The sequence below is a fragment of the Aricia agestis genome, chromosome 6 (assembly GCF_905147365.1).
Source record: "Aricia agestis chromosome 6, ilAriAges1.1, whole genome shotgun sequence".
In the NCBI taxonomy this organism is placed as follows: Eukaryota; Metazoa; Arthropoda; class Insecta; order Lepidoptera; family Lycaenidae; genus Aricia; species Aricia agestis.
The window spans coordinates 12,122,159-12,149,030 of NC_056411.1; the positions used below are offsets into that span (position 1 = coordinate 12,122,159).

Genomic DNA, 26,872 nt, shown 5'->3' on the forward strand with positions numbered 1-26,872 from the left:
AAATGTGTCCCCCCCTCTAACTTCTAAAGTACTTACATGATAAATCTAAAAAAATATATATTATATACATACATTACTAGAAAAACTAGTCTGTCATCGTTTGACTTTATTAATCTGAGACTGTCACAGGAATCATGTCTAGAAATAATAATAAAGTAAATATGTTGACAATAGAAAAGCGTTGAAATCTTATACTTATAATTTAATTTTTTATTTGAGGTCGAATTTCGACCATTAGGCGATCTCTAGTATGTTTAAAAACCTATATATTTTTCAATGTTTTGTTTCTATGGTGTCCATTATAATATCACTTTCATTGTCAGACGTTCTATTGACCATTGACATTTTTGTCTTACAATGTATGACGTCCATAGTATCCATTGTGAAGGCTCCCTTACAATAACATTTCCATTATTTACCGTCAAGAAATCTTAATACAATTTTATGAATTAACATTAAGCAACATTTCCATTATTTACAGGCATTAAGAAATCGTAATATTAATATTGTGGTTCAAAATTATTTTCTGTTTCTTTCTAATATTGTTATTCTATTTGACACACATGATTATAGGTAGTTCCTGTATCGCTTTATGTATTGAAAAATCAAAATATTTGTAGTACTATTAGAGAAATCGGTTGATAGGCAGACTATATACACCTTCTTGGTCTTACTTGGTCGGGCTAAGTCAAGTCAGCCACGATTTATCGCATGACATAGCACGAGAAATTAATTCATAATATAACTATGATATTATATCATTGTTAAATAATCAATTTATCCTCGATTACAATAATATATTTTATTAAATTGCGAACTCAGAACTGGAATCAAATTGGTGTCATAAATTCAAGAATCAAATCTAAATTAATATTCGTCTGTTAAAAGTATTGTGATATAAACATCAATTTCTATAAAATGTATCTTTTCTCTTTGCTAAATAAAAGAGAAATATTAAAAGAATTTGTGAAGGCTTTTAAAATGGCCATTTCCAACACTTAAAAATATGATCACGTACAAATGAAACTTCACCGGACTTCAAAGAATGTACTTAGATTTATACGGCGACATTATATTTAATTCTTTTTACGATTCGATGGGACGTTATTGCTTTGTAAAAGACCTACCCTCATATTATATTTATTTAAGTCTTTTCGTTCTTATAAATCATATCTCATCAAAATGGTGGTGCTTGTTGTCAGGCTCAACCGATTTTGATCTGAGAATCGGCTAAAGTTTATTTTTTACACTCAAATAATGTACAGTGCTCCCAAAGTGATAATGCAGATAGAAATTTTCGAAATTTTTCGACAATGGTCGTATTTCCCGAGCGACGGTAGACGATATTGCATTTTCTAATTGCATTGCGTTTAAGATACATGTATTAGTCAAAGTTCGTCGTGATATTCCTGTAGCTTTTGTAATACGGTCGTTCATGCGCATTAATAATTTGGGAGTACTGTATATTATGGCAAAATAACGTTCAGCTCCGAGTATAATATAAGAAAGCGTTATGTACAAATATATGATATGTATAAATGTATAAATATTTGATAACGAAATAAAATTGTAAATTGTAAAAAAGCTGATGCATTTTTACGCACAATATACTAACGAAATCTATTTATTCGTCGAGTATACAAATCACTATTGAGAACCTCGACCCATTTTTCATAGATAACAAAGGTAATGAATCCAAATTAAAAGCAAAGAACCAAATGAACCCTGAAAAATTGAAAACGTAAATGCGAAGTTAATCTGAGTTCTCGTTTAAGCGGAGAAGGATGTATTTTAGGAGAAATAATAGGTTTTCTCGCCTTGTTCGCCTTCTTTATTAAACTGATATTCGTCGAATAAATGGGGCTGTTTTATCTTAATTGTTTCAATTCATTTAACATATTGTAATTTGTTCGCTTACTTCTTACCGCATCTTGTGGACTGCGCAATCCTTTTTTTTTAATTAAGTTAAAATCAGAAATTGTTATGAAATGTTCTTGAAGATTGAAAATATTATGGCGTTTTTTATTTCAATACGATTATTAAAAAGGGATTATGCAAATGCTTTTTTGAATTGAGCTTACCATTTTTTTTTATTTGACACTACAATATATTTTGCAATTATTAATTAAGTTCGCTTCGATAAAATAAGTAATTAATATTTAATTTGATACAGGCAATGCAATTATAAGTTAATTTGTTTCAACTGTTTTAAAATACAGATTGATTCCAGATATTAGTGCTTATTAATTAATTTTAAATCTAATACTTCATTTCGAATATTTATTCACTTCGGTTAAACATAACTTAAAGTGGTTATGTTAATTTGTACCTAGTTGATGCTCCATTGTGCCAACATTTGTTTTAGATGCTGAAAACAATATAAAAAGTACCATATTATATCCTTTACCGGGAATCAAAGAATCTCCATGCTAAATTTCAGCTAAATCAGTTTAGAATTAGTGTGGACGTGAAGATGTAACAGATAAGGCTTCGTCCACATTTGCATCATTTGCGCGATCAGATCTCCGTCGCGTATCATCGAAGCATATCAAAATGATACGCGTATCATGATACGCCCCGATCGCTATTAACCGCGTATCTGATACGTGTCGTATCAAATACGCGCATGATCGACAGAATGATCTAATAGGCGTCCACACTATAATACGCATACTTAATATGGCGCGATGATCGCGACGGAGATATGATCGGAGATCTGATCCACCTTAAGAGGTAAGAGGTAACAACTTTCGCATTTATAATATTAGTATGGATTTTGTATACCTAGATTTTTCAATATCTGTGTTAATACAAAAGGTCATAAGAAGGGAAGGTTATCTCTGGAATTGCAGGGTATCTATTATTATTTCAAGCGAAGTGCTATTGGAAATGAAATTCTTATGTGAGAAACTCCAATAATATTGTTTTAGCAATGGAACTTATATAAATATCTTTCTACAAATATAATATGCCTCAACAGCTACTCTTATTTGTTTTTAAATTAATACTTATAAAAGTATTTTCAACATTTTAAAGTGACAAGGATACCAAATATAAAATTTTCAGTAAACCCTCCACTACGAGGAAACAAAACTTAATACATAACTTTTTAACATTACTAAGCAACTTCTAAATAAAGTTTGAGAGAATATTGCGAGAAATATTACAAAGAAAAGCGATATTTTGATCGATTGAAGTTTAAATGCTTGAGAACAGACTTCAATTTTCGAACATTCACATCTTTGATCAATTCTTACCTGCCAGGAATATAGAAGTTGTAAAGTACGTGTATCAAGATAAAGTATTGGAGTTGTAGCGTATTCCGTGAGTTGTGCATTTCAGACTGCAAAGTTATTGTCCCTTTGGTACCGTGGCCTACTTACAACATTTTATTGTATTGGATACATTCAAAGAAATTGAGAGTTGTTTTCGTTGATTACGCAGGTCCTTTATAAAAATTAATAACAGATTCCTACCCAAGAAAATTTCTACACTACGCCAAAATTTTAAAGGAAATTCAAATCCAAAGTAAAGGGTTGACACTCGTAGTAAGGAAGACATTTCCTTTGCGCTTTAATCAAGAAAATGGAACTTATGTGGGCTCCATTTACGGGTATTAGGGTACCCACGGCTAAGGCTTAGGTACGGATGTGTGCAATAAACTCAAAGCGGTCTCCTTAAATCAATATTAAAATTTTGAATTCGCCCAGAATCCCGAGCTCAAGTCTCTGAACTACTAAATAAATACTGATTCCTCTTCTATACAACTTCATTAGTGAAATATATTTTTAGCAGTTTATTTTCAATACATTAGATGGCAGGCAGGCAATAAATGAATTATGAATTCACCAACTAATAGTAATTATTAGGTACAAAATTAAAAGTTTATAGATATTAGGTCAAAATTTAGTTTACTCAGAAAAGTTGCTCAGTAACACGTAATGATTTTCATTTATATAATTTAACTAGACTTACATTTTATTGTTACTCGGTAAAATATTCTGTTGATGTGCGCTAGCTACACAATGGCTACGCGATTGTTACGCGATCGCTAAGCGATTGCTACATGACGACTTTGCGCAATGCGCATGCTACGCGCTTGCTAAACAAAGGCTATGTGCACGCTAGGCTATGGTTGCGCACTTGCTACTCGATGGCTAAGTGCATGCTTCGCAAAGGCTACTCGATGGCTACGTGCATGCAACGCAATTTCCACACGCTTGCTCCTCGATGGCTACATGCATGTAACGCAATGGCTACGCGCTTGCTACTTGATGGCTACGTACATGCTACACAGTTGCTACGCGCTTGCTACTCGATGGCTATGTGAATGCTAGACGCTTGCTACTCGATGGCTACGAGCATGCTACGCAGTGGCTACGCGCTTGCTACTCGATGGCTACGTGCATGCTACGCAGTGCATACGCGCTTGCTACACGATGGCTACGTGCATACGTGTAGCCACGGTAACGTCGCCATGTCATCCCGGTGAGGTATAGCTCTAAGTGATGATTTTAGTCACGTGTTGGTTTTGGGGCGGATAGGCTGAGACAAAGGATGATAACAAAAAAATTGTTTTTCCTCCATCATGTTTTTAAAAGGCTTTCAAAACTTGACTATTTCGAAATATAATATTTCTCGAAAATAGGGCAACAAATTAATTATACCTGGTCTACAATGATAATAATTTTAAATATTATGGTATTTAGGCCCGATTCGACCAAACTTGAAGTTACACGAGTATAACTATCATGAAAATAATTTTACTCCTTTAATTTACTCTAGGGTACTATCGTTTGCATTTTACCAAGTTACTCAAAGAGTATCTTATATATAAAAATGGATTTTAAAATGTGTTAGTCGCGCTAAAACTCGAAAACGGCTGAACGGATTGGGCTGATTTTAGTCTTTAAATATTCGTAGAAGTCCAGGGAAGGTTTTAAAGTGACACGAAGTTCACCGGGACAGCTAGAATGAAATAAAATGTCAATTATAGTTCACAATGACACCGACCGTGACAGTTGAACCCTGTTGTGCAACTATTCTCAGTTTAATATTTACTCCACCAAAATAGCACGTGTAAATATTTACTCCCGTGTAATTACCTCATTCTTGGATTAGAAGTTGGAAAAACGCAAAACCTAAGCTGGTTTTGCGTTGCTCTTAGATTAGGAGACAGTTATACTCGAGTAAAATTTTACTCCAGTTTGGTCGAATCCGTCCTTAAAGTCCTACCGATTCAAAATTACTTTAACCTTCAACCTCTATGTTGGAAAGGTCAAACAATGTCAAGAACATTGACCTTTGACTACATTTCTGCTTTTAAATACAATAATTTAAGCCATAGGGCCTGTCTACATCTCCACGTTACGACGTTGTCAACGTGGAACGGTGCGGTAACGTGGCACGGTACGTTGACGTGACGTATAAATTTACGTCAACGTAACGTAAAAATGCACGACTATTTCTTCTCATTCTCCGTTTTTAACAATAGCAAAAGCAGAATAGGTATCGTGCGGTCCACGTCTAGATCAGTAGTGAAGAATGTAGCAGTTTTACAAGGCATGGCGACGTACAATGTTGCTATATAATTGTGACGTACATTTTACGTCACGTCAACGTACCGTGTCACGTTACCGCACCGTTCCACGTTGACGACGTCGTAACGTGGAGATGTGGACAGGATCATACTTTTGACTTTATTTTATTTTATTGTTACTGAAATATTCATCGTTTAGTAAGATTACAAGATATAACAAAAGGTAACAAATCTCAATATACTCTTACAATAATTGTTACGATTGGCAATACAATATTATTATTTATTTACCTTAAAATTGTTTACAAATTGTACGAAATGTATTTCTCGGAACGTGTTTTATTTTCTTATTTTATACCCTGTTACAAACTTTAATAGAGAAACGCAGATCCCTATAAGTCATTAGGAAGGGTCTTCGAGAATCTGATTTGAAATAAAGTCTTAATTGAGTTTTCGAACGGGATCAAGCTCGGTGTGAGCATTTTAATAAAACATTATTTACTAAACTTATTAACAAACTCGTAACAAATCTCAAGTTAGCTCTCACTGGAATTATGAACGAGAGTTTGAACGACGTGACGTGTGAATTTGTTCGTGTGTGTTTTTGTACTGTTTCGATTGAGATTCGATTTATATTATGTACTGTCACACCACGTCAATATGATTCTGTCGCACTGTACCCATAGAATCCAATAAGCTTATCTACTACAATTTCACCCTTGCCCGTGGTTGCCTGGAAGGGATTGCAAATTGTAGTCAAAATGAAGTAAGGTGTCCGCAGTTCTCATTGACCGTTTTAGGCTAGGAGCTATAATATGGAAAATGCTCGCACTGTATTCCGACGGATAACTTAAGAACAAAATTGAACTCTAAGAGTAGAGTTTTTTTGCAGTATACGTCTTAACATTCATACGCCGATTGTACTGCAACCAATCGAGCAGTGTGAATGGTTCCATATAAATTGTATGCGCCATGACTGTTTATTTGTTAAGACGTATACTGCAAAAACGTGTAGGAAACGTGCAGAATTGTTCCGTGTGAACCTGGCCTTACAAAGACACAAATCTCACCGACTCAACGAGAATCCAAAACATAATAATATTATCGTCCTGGGACTAGAAACATCTGTCACTTAATTGTCAATCGTGATTTGTATAGAAAACAATTAAATACATATAAATATAATAAATAAATAATAATTATTATTTGTAATAAATACAAATAATAATTAATGAACATAGTGGAAAAAGTGCGCATAAAATTGTGTTTTATTTATGTTTCAAATGAATTTCTACCAAGAACCGACAGTACAATCAATTACATAATATTATAACAATTAAAATATATGACAAGTTTTTGACAGGGAGTTAATTACCGCTACGGACAAGATTCTGCAAAACTTGAATAGTAATAAGGTCGCCATTGTGATACCGATGTATTTTTGTCTTTATTTTTGTATTCCTTCTGTTTCTTTGTTTTGTGTGCACAATAAAGTATATTTTATTCATTAATTTATTAATCTACTCAATCATTCATTAAGACATACAGGAATTTGTGTACCAATTGTAAATTATTTGCATATCCAAACATAATATTATGTTGAAATAAATTTATTGTTAACGAAGACACGGTCAAAATCCTGTTCATAATTTCATAATAATTAATAAATTATAATAATACCGTTCATTTGTTTCAAACAGCAGCAATATCAGTGATCGTGCAATACATTATTTCGACACATTTGATGCTGCTTATTATTTCCATCTAACAACATCATACCGTAATAGAAATAAATATGTACAGTAGAGTAAGTAGAAAATATTTTTTTTTGTTTTTGAAATTTATTTCAAACAACACGACAATACCCTTGCGGCACGCGTAATGTTTTAAGATTACAACATTAAGTACGTCGCCTGTTGAAAAAAGTTGTTGTACTTTAACTTGTTACAATATACTTAAGTTGCCATTAATTCAGCAGCAATTCCATTGAAAACTGTAAAATATTTTTGTTTTAACATATTTTGACATTATATAGCCGTTTGTAGAAAATATTGAAAGTAGTCATTTTAGCCCTGCTGCTCCCTGAAATCACACTTGTGTTCATGGGCCCAATTCATGCCTGATGGTATAGACATGGATTACTGAATAATATTCATACTATGGTCGTACTGTATACTATGTGTTGAACCTAAAATTAATCTCCCATTTACTGTAATTGGACTGCCAACATCTGGTAAGTGGAGCGTAATTACATACAGCAAAACAAACTATTTACTATGATTAATAATTTCACTAATGATTCTTAGCCTCAGAGAAATACTTTTATTATTCTATCCGCAAGTTTGTGTGCTACATTGCTAACGAGTTACGTATAATTATATAACACTTTACGAGGCGTATTGTTAACATTTTTCTAAGCCATTAATAAGCTGATTATACCACTAAAATTATCTTGATTTTACTATTTGATGTAACATTGCAGCTTGTTTCTTGATCCATCCAGGCCGTTTTCTATAAAAAAGCAAAAAAAGTAAGTACGTCTACGTGACTTTACTTTTTTGAGGTTTCTATACATTTTTGTTTGGCGTTTGATAGCATCTAGACTGGATTGCACAAGAAACGAAATTGCATTAATGTTGCACAAAATATTATTAGAATTGGGGTGAAGCCTTTTGTGCATTCGCATGTGAGTGCACGAGTCCATTCAGATCGGCCTGCAATCAGTAAGACCAAATACGATCAGCCCTCTCGTATATGATATAGCGCGTAGCCATCGCGTAGCCTGCTCGTAGCCACGTAGCAAGCGCTAAGCGATCGCGTAGCCTGCTCGTAGCCACGTAGCAAGCGCTAAGCGATCGCGTAGCCTGCTCGTAGCCACGTAGCAAGCGCTAAGCGATCGCGTAGCCTGCTCGTAGCCACGTAGCAAGCGCTAAGCGATCGCGTAGCCTGCTCGTAGCCACGTAGCAAGCGCTAAGCGATCGCGTAGCCTGCTCGTAGCCACGTAGCAAGCGCGAAGCGATCGCGTAGCCTGCTCGTAGCTACGTAGCAAGCGCTAAGCGATCGCATAGCCTGCTCGTAGCCACGTAGCAAGCGCTAAGCGATCGCGTAGCCTGCTCGTAGCCATGTAGCAAGCGCTAAACGAACGCGTAGCTTGGGCGTAGCCATATAGCAAGCGCACTGAAACAACTGAGTAATATTAAGTACGTTTAGTTTAATTAGTAATGAAAATCGTCACGTATCTTGATTAATTATTCTGAGTGAAAATTTCATACACGAGCCCGTTAAATAGAATATTGAAAATTAAGAATACAGATTGAAAACGATACGCTGATACAATATAAACAAAAAATATATTTTTTCATAAAATTTTAAATGTAATAGTTGAAATTTTATTAAAAGTTATATATTACTCGTTTGACATGTTAATATTTTACGGCGTATAGACGTAACGTGTAATTTAGCGTTGAAAGTTGGACAGTTTATTAAATGTTCATACACTTTTCATAGAAATAACTTGTTAGACGTTAAATTTTGGTAATATTTTACTGGACAGAATTTAGGAACTTTACATTCTTTGTTGGATTTATTACTATTGACGAAAGATCATATCGATTTTAATTCATAAACAATAATAATATTATCTATCTATCTATCTTAAAATATATTAATAAAAATTGTTTTTTAATTTTGTTAGTCTCACTAAATCTCGTTCTCAAGTTGAACCGATTTGATTATTTTAGAGTTTTTTTTTAGTTATTTTTTAGTTAGTCAAGTCGAACTGATTTGGTTAATTTAAGACTTTAATTTGTGAAATATTTATGGAAGACCGGTAAAAATGTACAGGGTGAGAAAATTTAGGAGTTATGTGATACGAAGTCCACGGTTCATCTAATGTATAGTATACATACTTTAGTGATAATGAATGTTGAGCAATATGATGAGTTTTTTATCGCAGAAAAATGGTCAGATTCCGATTAGATAGACAGCTTTTGTGCAAAAAGCACGTAATACTATTATTATTTAAACTATTTAAACGCCGCGCAGTTATCATCTTTGAAGTACTGTCATAGAAAAATAATATTATAAATGCGAAAGTGTGTATGTCTGTCTGTCTGTTACCTCTTAACGCTCAGGCCTCTTAACCGATTTTGCTGAAATTGGGTATAGAAAAGTGTACGTCTCCCGCGCGATACACTAACTTTGGCGCAACTGAGTCGCGGGCGTCATCTAGCATATTATAATCCGGGAGTTGACAGTATGTTTAAAATTTTAAAATAATTATTAAATTTTATAGATTTATTGATAAAAACTCTAAAACAATACAAATAACTAAAAAATAATGATGGATTTATTTTATTTTACATTGAAAAAAAAATTGGATTTATTAACTGTAAGTCACGTTATTGGAAACGCCAATCTGAAGCAGTGACGTCATCGTTCAGAGTCAAACAAAATTGACAGTTGTTAGGTTAAACACTTACTCACTTTTACTCTGTCAACGCTTGTTTTGTTTCATGAACGATGACGTCACACGTGATCACGTGACCTTAATGCCGCATTTTTGTGACATATTTTGAATTCAGTATTTAAAATAATTTTTAACTCATTCTAGGGCATAATAATGAATAAAATATTAATTTACAGGTATTATTGTTAACAACTAAAGCGCTTGTATAAACGTTGCTTAAAGCTTTAAAAAGTTGTCAACTCCCCTATTACAGACACCAAAAACTTGTTAGCGCAAATTAAACCTAAAGAAATAAGAGTAATCTAACACGTTCAAGAGTTCGTAGTTTCCCAACTTTTTATTCGCGAAAGTATTATAAAAGGCTTTGAAAAAGATCATAATCAAACGACTATAGTTTGAAATAGATAGTGTAGATGCATGACTTTGTTGAAACAACTTTGAAAACCGCTGTCGGATTCCGGTTAAAGTTTTGGTAAAGTGAAATAACTAGCGCAACTTTTTCTTTGAGATATTTTGCTCACTTTATGGCAAAGTTTCGTATATACGTTATTGTAAGTTTATTTATTGTAATTTTTCGGGTAAATAAAAGTTTGAGGTAGGAATTTTGTTACAAAATCATTTTTCAAACCACACGGTATATTGGTACCATGACAATCAAAACTTATTATATGAGTACGTATTATCAAATTCCTGCTAAGCTATGAGAAAAACAAGAAGAAATAAATAGCTGGTGTATAATAAAATCTTATATATAAAATTCTCGTGTCACAATGTTAGGCCGCGTACTCCTCTGAAACGGCTTTACTGATTTTAACCAAATTTTATATTATGCATAATGGGTGGGTCGCTTTTGTATGGACAAAAATTAAATTGTCCAATACGTTTTGTAATAGTTAAAAAAAGGTGACCCACATCAATTACGGTAAAACAACATAAAAAATTGTTTCTAGTATAACTCCTTCTACCCGCGCATTGACTTTGAAAATCTGAAATTTTAGCTTTTTTGGTTAATTATTTGATAGTTTATTTTTCGTGACTCATAGGAAAAACAACTACGTAAACTAATAAAATAAAGTGCTTTTGGACTATATTTTATTATAAAGAAAGAAAAACAAACAAATAATAAGAGGAAATAAAAATAAAATATCTTCATATCACGTTAAAATCTTTCTTACTTTCGAACTGTTACATAAGCTTTCGTGAAATAATTTTATTCTTAATTAAAGCTTCTCTTGCAGTTTTGTGGCAAAGCTGCATAGATGCCTCTGTGACTGTTTTTACAGCCCGCTCCACAGCTTGAGTGTGACATGGTAGCCGCGGAAAAAGGAGTTCATCTTCACCACCTGACTCAACTAGGGAATGAAGAGTCTCATCCGAAACATTAGTCAATATAGGTGGTTGCGAGTAAGATTGCTGCCAGTCTATCAAATCGATGTAAGACGAAGCGTTTAAATTTATTGTGGGCACTTCAAAGACTCGAAGCTGAAGGGATTCGGATGATTTTCTTGCCTTTAAAATACGTCTAGCGGCAAGTTCTCTCACATGTTTTTGTTCGTCAGATAACATAGACAAAAGCAAGTTCTCTGGGTGCGCAAAAAAAGCATTTTGCTTTATTACAGGATCAACAACACTCTTTAATTCTTGCGGAAGGTATCGAGAATAAAATACCAACTTCCAAAAGTGCCTTGCTCCATCTTTACATGTCGGATTCAATTTGATTTCGAACCAAAGAGGAGCATATACTTTAACTACAAAAATAGCGAGTTGTTTTAGTTCGTTTGTAGGTATCTCAGTAGAAACATATAAGCGCAAAATCCTGTTGGCCTTTGTCTGTTTTTTCCGACAGGCGCACTCACTTCTCAGTCAGGAGTCTGGACATCAAAGATATTTTATGCCAACATCTTTGTAATGGATTCGCAATGTCTGCCAACTAAAGACGCAAAATCCAGCTAGAAAAAAACTAGATATGTGTCAAGGTACACCCGAATCGAACAAAGTTATTTCTTATGTTCAAAAACCTGTATAAACACTCAAAAAAATTAATAAAAAAGCCGTCTAGTTGACGTATAGGAATACTATCAACGCCCTCTTACTACCATGCAGGTACTAATAAAAAAGTGTCGAGGTCAAATATCGTTCTGTCTGTCTGTAGCCTATCTAGCCTTCTACTTCTTCTTCTGGTTCTTCAAAGTTTTTTTTAAATTTCAGTTTACATCGAATAAATTCGGAATGTTCGTACAGGGCTGATTTTGATGAAAGGCGTAGACAGAGTAAGCCAGTCCCAAGAAAGAACCCCCGAAAATACTGTTTCGCGGGCGAAGCCATGCGCAACATGTAGAACTTAAATATTTTTTAATGTATCTCTCCGCGGTCGTTTTTAACGGATATGTAATTTGAACGAAGGTTTTCATATTAATTGCGGTATAATTATAATAACTACCAGTTGCCTGCGGCTCCACTCGAGCTATAATCACTTTTGACTTTCCTATGTGCAGGGTGTAACTAAACAAAGTAATAATACTTAAGGGTGTGTATGTGTCCCTTATTTTAGTTACTTTACAGTGAAAGTAGCAGCTCTGAAAGAGACAACTGTTTTATGTGGACTCTACGAACAACGTCCGTTAATTAGTCACACATCCTGAGGATGCTCCAGTGTTGGGGCGAAACGAGCGTCGAGTTTATCAACCTGCATGGTGGTGAGGGGCCTTGCACGGATTTGCCAACATTATTGCTTGTGTGGTTGTGTTTGCAAGTTCTTGTATGTGAGTGTACGCGTAGGCAATATCGGAAAGGAGATAGGTGCTGTAACGAATGCCTATGCGTACACTCGCTCATTTACTTAAAGGTTGAGGTTTATTTCGCGGAAAATTGCTAAAAATAATGTCAAACTAAATTTTAAGCTATGGATTTCCGCAAAGTAACGCCTGATTCTATTAACTAAACAAATGTTTAAAAAAAGTTACTTTGTGAGCGCCACTGAAAGTACCACTTTCACAACGAACTTTACATTTTTTTATTTTTTTTTTATTTTATTTATTTAGAAAACTTACAGCTCTATTTAACAGGATAACTTACTATTCTAAAAAACTGCAAGCCAATAATAAGTTTCCACTAACACAATATCTAAAGTACTTATGAAATATACTATAAATAGTAATATAATAACCTTTAACAAATATACTTAACTACTATTATAATTAAATACTACTTTTCTAAGACAAATCTTCTTAAAACTAGCCACCAATGGCATGTATCATTGATAGCTAGTTTTAGAAAACTTATGCTAATTGGAAATAATTAGTGTTAAAGTTGAATTATTTTAAGATAATACTTTAAAACAGTTTCAGATAAATAAACAATACCTATATAAGTATGTTTTTTAAGTTGCGACTTTCACCATGCAAGTACATAGGGGATAAAATACTACTAAAACTACAAACCGTAAAGTATTACCACTTTGTTTTGTTACAGCCTATATAAACATATTTTTTCGGCAATAAATAGTTACAGTTTTGTAAGTTACATAAACCTAAAAGTCAGTGAAGTTGAAACGTTGTTTTTGTACCGCTGAACCAAAATAAAATCTTAAGCGTTATGCTCATCAAAATTTACGTCCACCGCTTGGCGTATAAATCACTTTTACGACGAAAACAATCGGGAAATTCCCGAACGTAACTATTCTTACGTAAATTGCCTTTACTTTGTAAAAATAAACACTTTGGCTACTTAGTCAAAAAAAATGCATTAAATAATTTCAATAGCGATTAGCGAATGATTGAAATGACATTTTCTAAAAATGATTCCTAGCTAGATCGATTCCCGAAACGCCCTATATACTAAATTTCATGAAAATCGTTGGAGCCTATTCCGAGATTCCAATTATAATTTATATATACCTACAAGAATTGCTCGTTTAAAGATATAAGATAAAGAAAAATATAGGATAAGGCATTGCAAGCGCCATTTTATCTAGTGATACTTTATGTCAAATTCCATACATCTACGATAATATTATCTAATCGATCTAGAAACTATCAAATGAAATTTGTCTACCTATAATGTTAATAACAATAGTTTTTGTTTCATTTAAATCAACAAATAATCAAAAGTGTACTATAGTCGGTTAGTTTTATTTAGCGCTCTGTCTACTTTAGGCAACGTACTAACTTTGCACGAAAAGGGACCTCTTTAGAAAATTAGGGTACACTAGTTTAGAGATGAAATACCAAGAGAATGAAGTTAAAACCCAGTTTTATGTAAGGACAGAAACCCTTTTGTGGTTTTTACTCTACCCAGCAGGTCCTTAAAATTTATGCGGCTTTGGTAAGTATTTGTTTTACCTATACAGGCAAAAGGATTTAAACTGGGAGGATATTATTATCTGTTATTAGGCTCATCTATTAGGTAAAATATTCATACTTCACTTTTGTAAAGGCGAAATTTTGTGAGTTTGAATGTTTGTTACTTATTCACATATAAACGGCTGGATCGATTTTAATAAAATTGTTATGGAGTTAGTTTGATACCAGCTGGTGTCAAACCAGAGTATCAACTAATTCCATAACAATTTTAGGCTACTTTTTTCTGTGGGAAAATATGAGAATTTATTTTCCTTAATAAATTGTAAGTAACACTGCGGGCACAGCTAGTATTATTAGGAATATCGCAGGATAGCGCACATACAGTCTGCATGGCCGCGCCATGCCGACTGTATGTGCGCCGCAGACTCGATCACACAAAAAGTGTGCCGTCTGCGCGCCATGCCGACTGTATGTGCGCCGCAGACTCGATCACACAAAAAGTGTGCCGTCTGCGCGCCATGCTGACTGTATGTGCGCCGCAGACTCGATCACACAAAAAGTGTGCCGTCTGCGCGCCATGCCGACTGTATGTGCGCCGCAGACTCGATCACACAAAAAGTGTGCCGTCTGCGCGCCATGCCGACTGTATGTGCGCCGCAGACTCGATCACACAAAAAGTGTGCCGTCTGCGATTTCCCTTATAAATACGAAAGGATGCCTGCCTGTCTGTCTATCTATCTGTTATTCCTCTTCACGCCCAAATTCCGCAGTGATAATTCTGTTTATACAATGCATGACTTGTTGTGTAGTAAATAAAGTTCAGATTTTAATGGGTCAATAATATACGCATCGCATGATCGTTTCAATGTCAACAGATCCTTAATCCGGGTCCAGACAAGTGTAATGTAAGATTACGTGTAATTTAGCGTCAACAGTGTGGACGGCACACGAACTCAAAGCGAATTGTCCAAACGAGCCTTTGTGCTCGCGCGAAAACCGACAGCCGATGAATAAACCCCGAGCGTTACATGTAATGCTCGTAGTGTCGTCCACACGTAGAATTCGTGTTACATTACACGGTGAATTACACGTTCACGTTCTTCACGTTACACTCGTCTGGACCCAGATTAAGGATCTGTTGACATTGAAACGATCATGCGATGCGTATATTATTGACCCATTAAAATCTGAACTTTATTTACTACACAACAAGTCACGCATTGTTTAGAGAGAATTATCACTGCGGAATTGGACTAAGTCACTAAATGATTATTTAACTTTTTTTAAATGATTTAGTGTATTGAGTTCACCGAATTTTCTTTATACACACACGCCGAAGTGGGCCACGACCCAGATTGATGCAAGAGCCGCGTAACTAGGTTAGTAATTAACTATATTAATATTATTTCTATAAAATTTATATATTTTTTGCCCCAGGTCGTGTATGTTGAGTGGCATCTAGTTTGAAATCAATCTCCCAGAAAATTCGCAAAGGATGTCTGTTTTGAAACTATTTCAAAATACTAAATTATATTACTACTAGCTGTCCCGGTGAACTTCGTGTCACTTTAAAATCTTCCCTGGACTTCTACGAATATTTTAAGACTAAAATCAGCCCAATCCGTCCAGTCGTTTTCGAGTTTTAGCGCGACTAACACATTTGAAAATCCATTTTTATATATAAGACTAGCTGTCCCGGTGAACTTCGTGTTACTTTAAAACCTTCCCTGGACTTCTACGAATATTTTAAGACTAAAATCAGCCCAATCCGCTCAGCTGTTTTCAAGTTTTAGCGCGACTAACATATTTGAAAATCCATTTTTATATATAGGAAGAAGATAGATTGTAACGGATATTTTTAGTTTTGTATATTTGTTAGTCTGCCTACATAAATGTCTATTATCTACAGACTTACTCAAAGATACAGAATGTATGTTCTAGGCAGGATAATGGTAATAGGTATAGTAAGCATACTACTAGATACTACTAACTAAATTCAGTTATCGAGGAAACCGCTCCTCAATAACTGAATTTAGTGAAACATAATCCATACTGATATAACAAATGCGAAAGTATGTTTATCTCTCTGCCTGTCTGTCGTTACTTCTTAACGCCCAAACCGCTGGACCGATTTTGCTGGAATTTCGTTTAGAGATAATTTGAGTAACCGGAAAAGATTAAAGGATTTTTTTTGCAGAAAAATGTTTTGCTCCGGCGATAAACGATTTTTGGCACAAAGGAGTTGAAGCGTCTAGTTATCGTATATTACATTGATGACATTTATTTTTTTAAATTGAAACTTCTGAGAGCTTTTTAAACTTACTCATCAAAGTGAAACTAAGAGATCTTCGAACGCAGCTTAGAACCGCTCGCAAAGTATAATTGAATAATTTCGTTAACGAAATGAAACTCTTAGGGGAAGTGGGAATTTCCAAACAATTCCAATCCGCTGGCTGCATCAAGAATTTTATCGTACCAAAGCCCCTTTAAGAATATTAAATTATATTTTGATGAGCGCTATACCTTGATACGTAGGGGTTAAACTGTCATTTCTAGCTGTGATGACTTTGTGGCTTGCGACAGAAATACAACAGGGAGAATTTTACAATAATATGCTGACAATTATTGCCTGTTGCATTGCTGTCGTACAAATCGAGATACATCATACATGATTACCCCATCTAACATTTTCGTACATCAGAGGTGGTCCTTATAACTTGTATCTAAAGTTGTATTAATGTTACATCTTATTATGATGTTACCTATGATTTTACGTTATTATGAACATTTTATAACATAGGTATAAAATATTGAGATCACAAGCTATTGTCATAGAAATATTTTGTGTATTATTAATACTAGCTATTTGACCGAGCTTTGCTCGGTATTCGATAAAACACGAATAAAATGACATTCTCTAAAAATGATTCCTAGCTAGACCGATTTATCGCCCCCGAAACCCCCTATATATACTAAATTACATAAAAATTGTTGGAGCCGATTCCAAGATTCCAATTATATATTATATACATATACGGTATACAGGAATTGCTCGTTTAAAGATATTAGATTAGTATAATAAGATTGTATCTTTTATGTAAATAACTAAGAAATCTGTAATATTTGTTCATTTTTGATAACGTAACTATAAAATAATTATGTATGTAAGTACTTAAAATAGCTTTGATACCACAATTATTATAAACGCGAGATAATTATAATAATATATTATTATTATGCCTAAGTTATCATAATATATTCCAGAATTAAATGAGAATTTTGTATCTAGATTACATGTACACTATCTAATTTACTGGGTACTGCTGAAACTTTAGGAGAGAAAATGACCATAACTTTGTTGCGAAGCCAACCCATCTAACCTCAAAAATTAGATGTTAGAACTTAATAGGGTCTTGTATGAGTTGAGTCTAGCGTCTGGACTATTTCATACAAAGTAGTTTTGGATCTCAAGTGGAAAACTAGACAACATAGTTAAGCAACTGAGACAAACGGCTTAACGATAGGCAGCACAAGAATTTAATTCACAACAACTAGCAAAATCTAATCTTTTCTTCGCTACTGCAGGAAAACTCGACGCAGCGCAATATATAAGCTGGATTTATAAGGGTTGATTCAGACCGCAACGTGACGAGGCGAGGCGAGGCGTGGCACGGCATAAATTTGTATGGATTTGACAGATTTCAATTGCGTGAGACGTCTTGCGAATCTGTCAAATCCATATAAATTTATGTGGGCTCTACACTCGCGGCGCGAATTGCGGCCACGATTCAAGGATGCTACGCGCCGTCAACACGAAGCCGCAAAGCGCTAACGCGAAGCCGCGAAACCCTCCACACTCGCGGTTCGCGGCCTTTCGCGTGCTTTCGCACCGCAAGTGTAGAGCCCGCATTATAAATGCATCTACGCGTCGCGTTGCGGTCTGAATCAACTGCGAATCTGAATCAGCTGCGGAATTCTGCGTCCGCGAGAACGCACCACGAGATCACAAGCTAACGCTAACACTGTTTTTCCATATAAACGCCCAATTTACTCCCTGGACAATGCGTCTAGACAAATGATTTTTATACAATACTGGGATCTGTTAAAGCTATGCTTCTACGTTAATTTTTTTCTAAATTTACTAATAAATAAAAAATACGTCCCTTCAAAAATCGCGAAAAATGACTGCCCCGTACCCCGCCAATTCACCGACCATAAAACAAATTTTAAAGATCTTTCAGATAAAATAAAAACGTAGAGGGATATACTAATCTTCCTGAAGATATTTAAAAATATAATTAGATAGGCTCTATTTTAAAGGAGGAATCAGAGGACTACGTTACCTCGATTTACTGTATCTGTCTCTATCACAATACGCGTCCCAGCGCAGGGTAAAGCGTGATGGCCACATTTTCTTCGTTTAAATTCTACTGCACCCGCGGTCCCTCATAAGGCGACGCCTTGATAATTTGGTTGTAGCGATATCGATTTTTCTCAGCAATGAATAAAGCTAAAAAATTATAGTTCATTGTCAGTATTCATCATGTCTTTGTCTTTGAATTATCCATAGCATAATACGATTGGTCAACTTTTATAACACAGAATAATCAATCAAAAATACCCGTGTAAAAAAGGGATTCCTTTGCCAACAGAGGAGAGTGATTTAAGCTTCCAAAATTTGTACATAAATTGTTCAAGCATACACTTTAATTTGCCCATAGCTTATAGAAATTTATTAATGGTTTTTAAATTACGCGACAAAAACCATTTTGTCGCTTACGCCCTTTCCATTTTTTGCTGTTCTATTGCTTGTTTTCTATGAGAGGCCGGCCTGGCCTCTCATAGAAAACAAACAATCTAAAACATATCCAACACAGTTTTTTCCTTTAACGCGGCATCTCCTTAACATACAATAATTATTGTGATCTCGCCTGTAGCCAAGCCAAGCCGCGCGTTCGAAATTTTCCTAAACGAAGTCAGTTTTAAACAGCTTTTTTTATATAATATATTAGTATTAAGTACAAGAGAACGATTACAATCCTAACTATCTTTTATTTTGAATTTGAAAACAAAGGAGTAAGATATTTGGACCATAACCATAACCACGATACTCGTATGAAAACTGCAAAGTATTTCAAGAATTCTCAAAAGCACTTGCAATTTTATTATTGCTAAAGTTAGCTGGAAATCCGCTATCATAAAACACAAATATAACACAGATAAGCGAGAGCTTACGGTATTAACATACTTTAGCAGTCGTAACGTATACTGCCACAGTACAAATATACACAGTAGCGTCACTTATATCCAATTGAAGCACTATTAATCTTACGTCAAAATTTAATTAGTAAATACCGTGAAAATATAAAACTTTTGGCAAAAAACAAGCTGAAAATGGCAGTTATCTGGAGTTTTTTGGGATTCTTTCCATTAGCGCTTTTGATAAAATATATTATCTTACATCAAAAAGCAACCCGAACAACATTGTTATTGAAAGGTTATGCTCTTGCAAAAAAACTTTAAAATATACGTGTAGCACTCGGGGACTGCAGCGGTAATAAATAAATAAACGGTGTTAGGTTTTTCGTTACGGAATTTTCTCGATTCGGTCAGCGCTCTTAAAGCTCGCGGTAAAAGCTATGAAATACCTTAACTCTGCTGTATAAAGTTATTTGAAGTTACGCCTATGTGTGCGTGAGCCAGATTCGTCTGTAGTAGTCTACTGTATGCTATAAATATAGAGCAACTGTGCCCTATTCACGGTGAAACAACTATATGTGGAGTTAGATGTGTTTATTATAAAAGATTGCATTTTTTCCCCGCACTGTTGAAGTGTGACGGTCAATTCAAATTATTTTTTTACAGTTATAATAAAAAACTCTTCGCACTTGTATTGAGAGAAAAATTAAGCTAGGTAAAAGCAATATAGAGAGGCAGTACTGTCTGCTTGTATATTATGTATACTATATATACTAATATTATAAGTCTGTCTGTTTGTCTGTTTGTCTGTCTGTCTGTCTGTCTGTCTGTTACCTCTTCACGCCCAGACCACTGAACCGATTTTGCTGAAATTTGGTATTAAGGTACCTTGGGTCCCGAGAAAGAATATGAGACACTTTTATCCCGAAATATATATATATATATATATATATATATATATATATATATATATATATATATATATATATATATATATATATATATATATATATATATATATATATATATATATATATATATATATATATATATATATATATATAATTATATATATATATATATAAAACTCAAAGGTGACTGATGACATAGTGATCTATCAACGCACAGCCCAAACCACTGGAGGGATCAGGCTGAAATTTGGCATGCATGTAGATGTTATAACGTAGACATCCGCTAAGAAAGGATTTTGATAAATTCCAACCCCAAGGGGTTCAAATAGGGGATGAAATTTTGTACATAATATTACTTCTTAACGCGAGCGAAGCCGCGGGCAAAAGCTCGTACAATATAAAACTACTACTCCACTTTTAGTATAGAAAGATAAAAACTATAGCCGTTTACTACGCCATCATTATAAAGGAGGGCTATAAAAATTATTGTGAGCTGGCAACAATATTTGCATATTGAACGAGTTCTCGAAAGTCAACTTATACCATTCCCCAGCGAAGTTATTAATTGGACTCTAAAGGTCTTTAGAAATTATTAAATAGTTATCCGAGTTCAATTAAGAGTAAGAATATGCTTCAGACGTAGACACAATACGCCAAATCAAGTGCCGCTTTCTAAATTGAATAAGATAAATAATTCGGTTTCATAGAATTCCACGAAATGATTATATTATTGTGAAGAAAATAATTTTGTCTGTACAAATTAGGAGTATAACCTTATTTGGAGATCGGGTCACAAAAAACAACTTATAATCAAACATCATTTTAACACGTCTTTTAACGTAAATTTACGTAGATGGGCGTGTCAATTTTGTTAGGCACTATACGTAGATGGCATTATAGTTAGTGCAAACAATTTTAACCTTAAACATCAATGAAATAAGGTTAATATTGCCGTATAATATATTCTATTGGAATATATGATATGACATTATGATTTATGACGTCACATCTCAATCATGGCGCGTTTAATGTTTATAAGTCACGTGACCACAATATATGGTCCATACGCGGTAGGGCAAAATCTTCACCCAAAGTAGGTACTCCTACCATTATAATATTATTATTGGTGTGAAAATAACATAAATTACCTGTCACTCGATGTTAAAACTTATACATAATAATTGACAATACAATGAAATTATACAGTAATAGTAGATACTTACCGTAATATTCTGAGCGCGTGTATACAAATTTCCAATCCTCCATTTCTTGAAAGTGATCTTACCCTATTAGTATAGACTATAGGATGACACAGCGACTCGTGTTAAATTTTTATAAGCATTGAACGTGTTAATCTGATTTTTTTTGTGAGTTAAAAGTTTTCAACCAAAAGGTGAATTAAAAAGTCCTAACTAATTTTCAATACTGATATTGAAAGTGTAATACTATATAAATAATTTAAAATTCTCATTTCACGTATCAAAGACGCTGCATGTTATAAAGAGAGCGTAGTGACTACAGTAAGTAATATAAGACAGTAAAATACTCGTAAGCTCTAGGGTTTCCTATTAGAGTTATCACAAAGAAGCATCTCTACATGAACTGTAATATTTGCAGAAAGACTGCAGAATAACATGAAGAAAATCGCCAATAAATGCCAGAACCGGAGACGAAATAGGTGGCCCCATTAAGATACTTAAGTAACTTGTTAATAGGCAAAACTTTAATTAATATTCTGATAATTATAGTTTAATAGTTGATGGCCGTAACTTAATTGTGTCGAAATAAGTTCATCGCGCAGAAACAACAAAAGTATCAAATTTTTTTTATGAAATAAGGGGGCAAACGAGCAAACGGGTCACCTGATGGAAAGCAACTTCCGTCGCCCATGGACACTCGCAGCATCAGGAGAGCTGCAGGTGCGTTGCCAACCTTTTAAGAGGGAATAGGGTAATAGGGGAGGGTAGGGATGGGAAGAGAATAGGGGAGGGTAGGGAAGGGATAGGGGATTGGGCCTCCGGTGAACTCACTCACTCGGCGAAACACAGCGCAAGCGCTGTTTCACGCCGGTTTTCTGTGAAAACGTGGTATTTCTCCAGTCGAGCCGGCCCATTCGTGCCGAAGCATGGCTCTCCCACGTATAAATATTATATAATATTTATATTATATTATAACTCAAAGGTGACTGACTGACTGACATAGTGATCTATCAACGCACAGCCCAAGCCACTGGACGGATCGGGCTTTTTGGCATGCAGATAGATGTTATGACGCAGGCATCCGCTAAGAAAGGATTTTGATTAATTTTACCCCCAAGTGCATAAAATAGGGGAAAATGTTTGTATGAAACTTTGTCAATTTTAAATCGATCAGGCTGAGACTTTGATACCTAATTAATGATAATACTTCTTAACGCGAGCGAAGTCGCTCGAACTACTTTCGATTAATAATAATATTAGTATGGACGTTTAAACAACTACTTCATATTATGGCATGGTTTAGCAGGGCGACGTTTTTATCGGTGCGTTTCATTTACTTAAGGTTATGCGAAGAATATTATAATATCAAATTTTCTCATAACCTTTACATTATGGAACTAACTCTATTAGCCTACACTTTTAATCCTCTTGTTTAATATTAACATAAAAATAGATTTTTTTGTTTTATTATGTCTAGGGACTTTCCCATTAAACCAAATTTAATTGTCCAGCAAGCTGCAGCTAATGACCGCAAAAACAAGCTGTATAGCAGTCGCCATGTTGTCATTTAGCACGCGTTTCTTGTATTCATTATTGTAGTTTAATAGTAGAGCAACAAATAAAGCAAAAAATATACACAATTGAGAAAATTTTATAAATGTAAATGTTATAAAAAAATTAAAATTTCTCAATCAATATAATAATAATAATAATATGAGTGATAGACTTCTTGTTCTTAATTCCTTCTCTTGCTAATAAAGTCCACGTCTTCGTCCACCTCATTAAAGCGAAACTAATAATTTTTATTTCGCTTTGACAAGCACTCAGTTAATTCATTAGTTGCCGGTGTTGATCTTCGTTAGTCGTAACTCGTAAACTGCCGCCATAAGAAAAAAGGCCACTAAGTGATTTTCGCGATTTTCAGGTTTTGAGTCCACTGGACTTTAGTTCTGTGGACTCAAAACCTGAAAATCGAGAAAATCACTTAGCGGCCTTTTTTCTTATGACGGTAGTAAAGCCATTTAATATTTCTGTGTATTATATTTTATTACTATTACGTAAACTTTTCATATTCGTTTTGTTAAATCTTATAATGGATTTTTTAGCGGCTTCACCCACGTGAAAAGGTTTTTGATCAGATTTAGTTGCGTCGGTCGTTGAACTATATTTTTTTGTGCTCGATTACGTCACCAGAGGCAGAGTAGACAGAAAGAGGATTGAGCGTTAATAATAATAATATCTATGGACGACACACCACGTCAGTCTGGCCCCGTGCTAAGTACCTGAAGGACTTGTGTTACAGGTACCAGACAACGGAAATATATTTAATATTTTAGACTATACATATATTTAAGATTTTTATTATATCATACACATATTATTTAATACACATCCAGAACATTGAAAAGTTTTTCTTCTGTCGGCGGGATTCGAACCCGCGACCCCCGACTTGAGCTGACCACACACTCAACCAATTGAGCCACAGAGGTCGTCAAATATAATATCTATCAATTAATATCAATATCTTTAAAATATTTTACATGTACAAAAACAACTATTGAAGAGAGTGTCAAAAACGTATTATTTATGAAAAGTATTGAACTATTATAATAATACGATGAAATAATCAAACATATTATAATTTAAACACCTTTCACGTAAAATTTCTAAAACAAAAACATTAAACAATCTCAATTTAAAGCCATAATCGTTGCTATCCAAACAAATTAAACCAGTATACTTAGCCTAAGCCATTTGTGCTTTATCTTTTATGATGTATCTCTAAAGTTTTTCGTCCTGCAACACTGCAGCGCGGGGCGATTGAATAGCGCTTCCCCAGGTGGGCGCGCCCCAGTTTCACACAAACTTAATGGCCAGGCCACACGGTGCGGTATGGCTCCGCAGCGGCACACGAGCGGCGACGCAACGTTTTCATATTAAGAGCCCATATGACCCTAACTTGACTACATACTTTAACCTAGATCTCAAAATCTGTAAGGTCTAGAAAACTGATTTTTTGACACAAGTAACTTCAGTTCATAAAGATTAAATGCTCAAGACGAAAACACGATTACTCAAAAAATGCTCGATAGTTTCTTTTTTACAAAAAACCTTGTTTTAGACACATTTTTGCTTCGATCTTCGAAGTTTGCTGTCTTTTCTTTAATATTTTTTAATATCTAAAAAGGTATTGATAAAACCTAAATTTGCTCAAAACACTTTTTTCATAATCATTATAGTTCGTCTTTTATTCAAGTAAAACTAACTCGGCGATGATTCCGCGCCGTCCTTTTTCACCTGGCATATGAAAGACGGGCGTGAGTGTGAAGAGAGAAGGACGATGTTTGATTTTTAGAGTCAGGTGAGCTCTTAACATAACATTATACATGCATGGTTTACCACACGGCGCGCCGTAGGCGTACAGGTAACAGGGCAACGACGGAGAGGGCCAGGCAAGAAGGCATGTAACAGTACGCTGCTAGTGAGTCACCGCGCAGACTGCAGCTGTCAACAGGGCAAGATCGTGTTGCCACAGTTAGAACATTGCTACACCGCACTGCTGCGCTGCGTGCGGCGCAGCACCGTGTGGCCACAGCGTAATACGGAATTTCACCCACTATATAATTCATCACATTAATCTTGTAACATCAGCACACAAAATGTGAGATTTTAGCCCCAATGTGTTGAAACTAAATGTCATAAACACGGAACTTTGCGACACTTTGCGGAACTTTGTGATGGATTGCAATGGAAATTTATCACACTTATGTATACAAATTAGGCTTCTAAACTACTTAGTTAGTGTAATTATATACAAATCTATATTAACAATATGAATGGAAAAGCGTGTTTCTCTGTCTGACCGTATGTCTGTCCGTCTTTTACCTCTCATGTATGTAATACACTGATTTCCAAGAAGGAATATTGGATAGGTTTTGGTCCCGGAAAGTGCACAATTCGCTTGCGTTAAACTATAAACAGCCCAACGAAATAGCGGTTAAAAGCAAAAACTTTCTAATAATCTCATAAGTACTATCAGAGAAGTTGATTCCTATGCAAACCCTAAGTAGTTTGGTTGCGTTATGTCAAACCCAGCTGACAGATCACAATTAACATTGAATTGACATAATATTCGACCAAATAACGTTGGTCTGTCAATTGCATAGGAATCAACTTCCTCGATGGTACATTTAAAAACATAAAACCGTCTTCACAATTGTACGCAATTAGGTATTAAAATTCCCTATCTCAAAAACTACTGAACTGATTTTGATTAAATTTGCAGTATTCCCTGTTGAACAATACCTAGTACAGAAAAAAAGGAATCATATTATAAAATGGACTTGTAGTTCCGGAGATATGCGAACACAAACATAAAACATACATACATACATACATACAATATACATACATACATACAATATACACTTTTGTTTGGCACATTTGTTCAGACGCTTATATGGACTAACATATTTGAAAACTGGGCAGTTCTGGAAATATTACATACATACGCGTCGAATTGATAACCTCCTTTTTTAAGTCGGTTAAAGACCGAATATGTAAAATGTGAGCAGGACTTGAATTGTATATTTTCTGCTTCTATACTTTGCATTGCAATTTGCAGTATGGCCGCATACGATAATTCATTTGTGATCCTCTGTATACTACTCGTATGATTCTATACTATTATTGAGTGATGATTTGACACAGCGATTCTTAAAGTGTGCTACGTGGAGCCTAGGGGCTTTGTGAGCGATACATAAATTATTGTTTTTAGTAATGTCATCAGACATCAGCATGGAGACAATTGGGGGTTCATCAAAAATATCACTTCTTAAAAGGGTTCTGCCACCAAATAAATTTGAGAGCCGCTGATTTAAATAACAAAGATAGAGAACAAATCAATACAAACGATTACAAGCTATCCAATTTAATGCCCGTAGGAAATGGATTGATGTAATGAACTGACGAAAACAACGTAAAGACCCAAAACAACAAACGAAGGATAACAAAATTTCATATTTCTTGTAAGTGGTTACGCAGGGATCAGTTATATCCCAGGTACAACTGCTGTTTGAACGAAAACATTGAGCTTCGCGTGACTTTTGTTTGTTCGGTTAAGAAGTGTGCACATTATCGTTATTTTTATTGCTTTGCATGTTGAAATTTAATCAAACGTATTATTATAAAACACTAATTGTGTACATTGCTAAAGTTGTGTGAATATTTTCAGTGTTACCAATGAAAATATTATT

The 26,872-nt window shown here is 34.7% G+C and overlaps 1 protein-coding gene and 1 long non-coding RNA gene across 2 annotated transcripts in view; one reads left to right on the forward strand and one right to left on the reverse strand.

The window, feature by feature from the left end:
- Positions 1-26,872, reverse strand: part of LOC121728458 — a 301,224-nt gene that overhangs the window by 218,514 nt on the left and 55,838 nt on the right. The window lies entirely within an intron of this gene.
- Positions 6,420-21,281, forward strand: LOC121728461. The gene is made up of 3 exons (XR_006035811.1): positions 6,420-6,481; positions 20,242-20,244; positions 21,272-21,281. It is a non-coding gene; the product is annotated as an uncharacterized LOC121728461 (long non-coding RNA).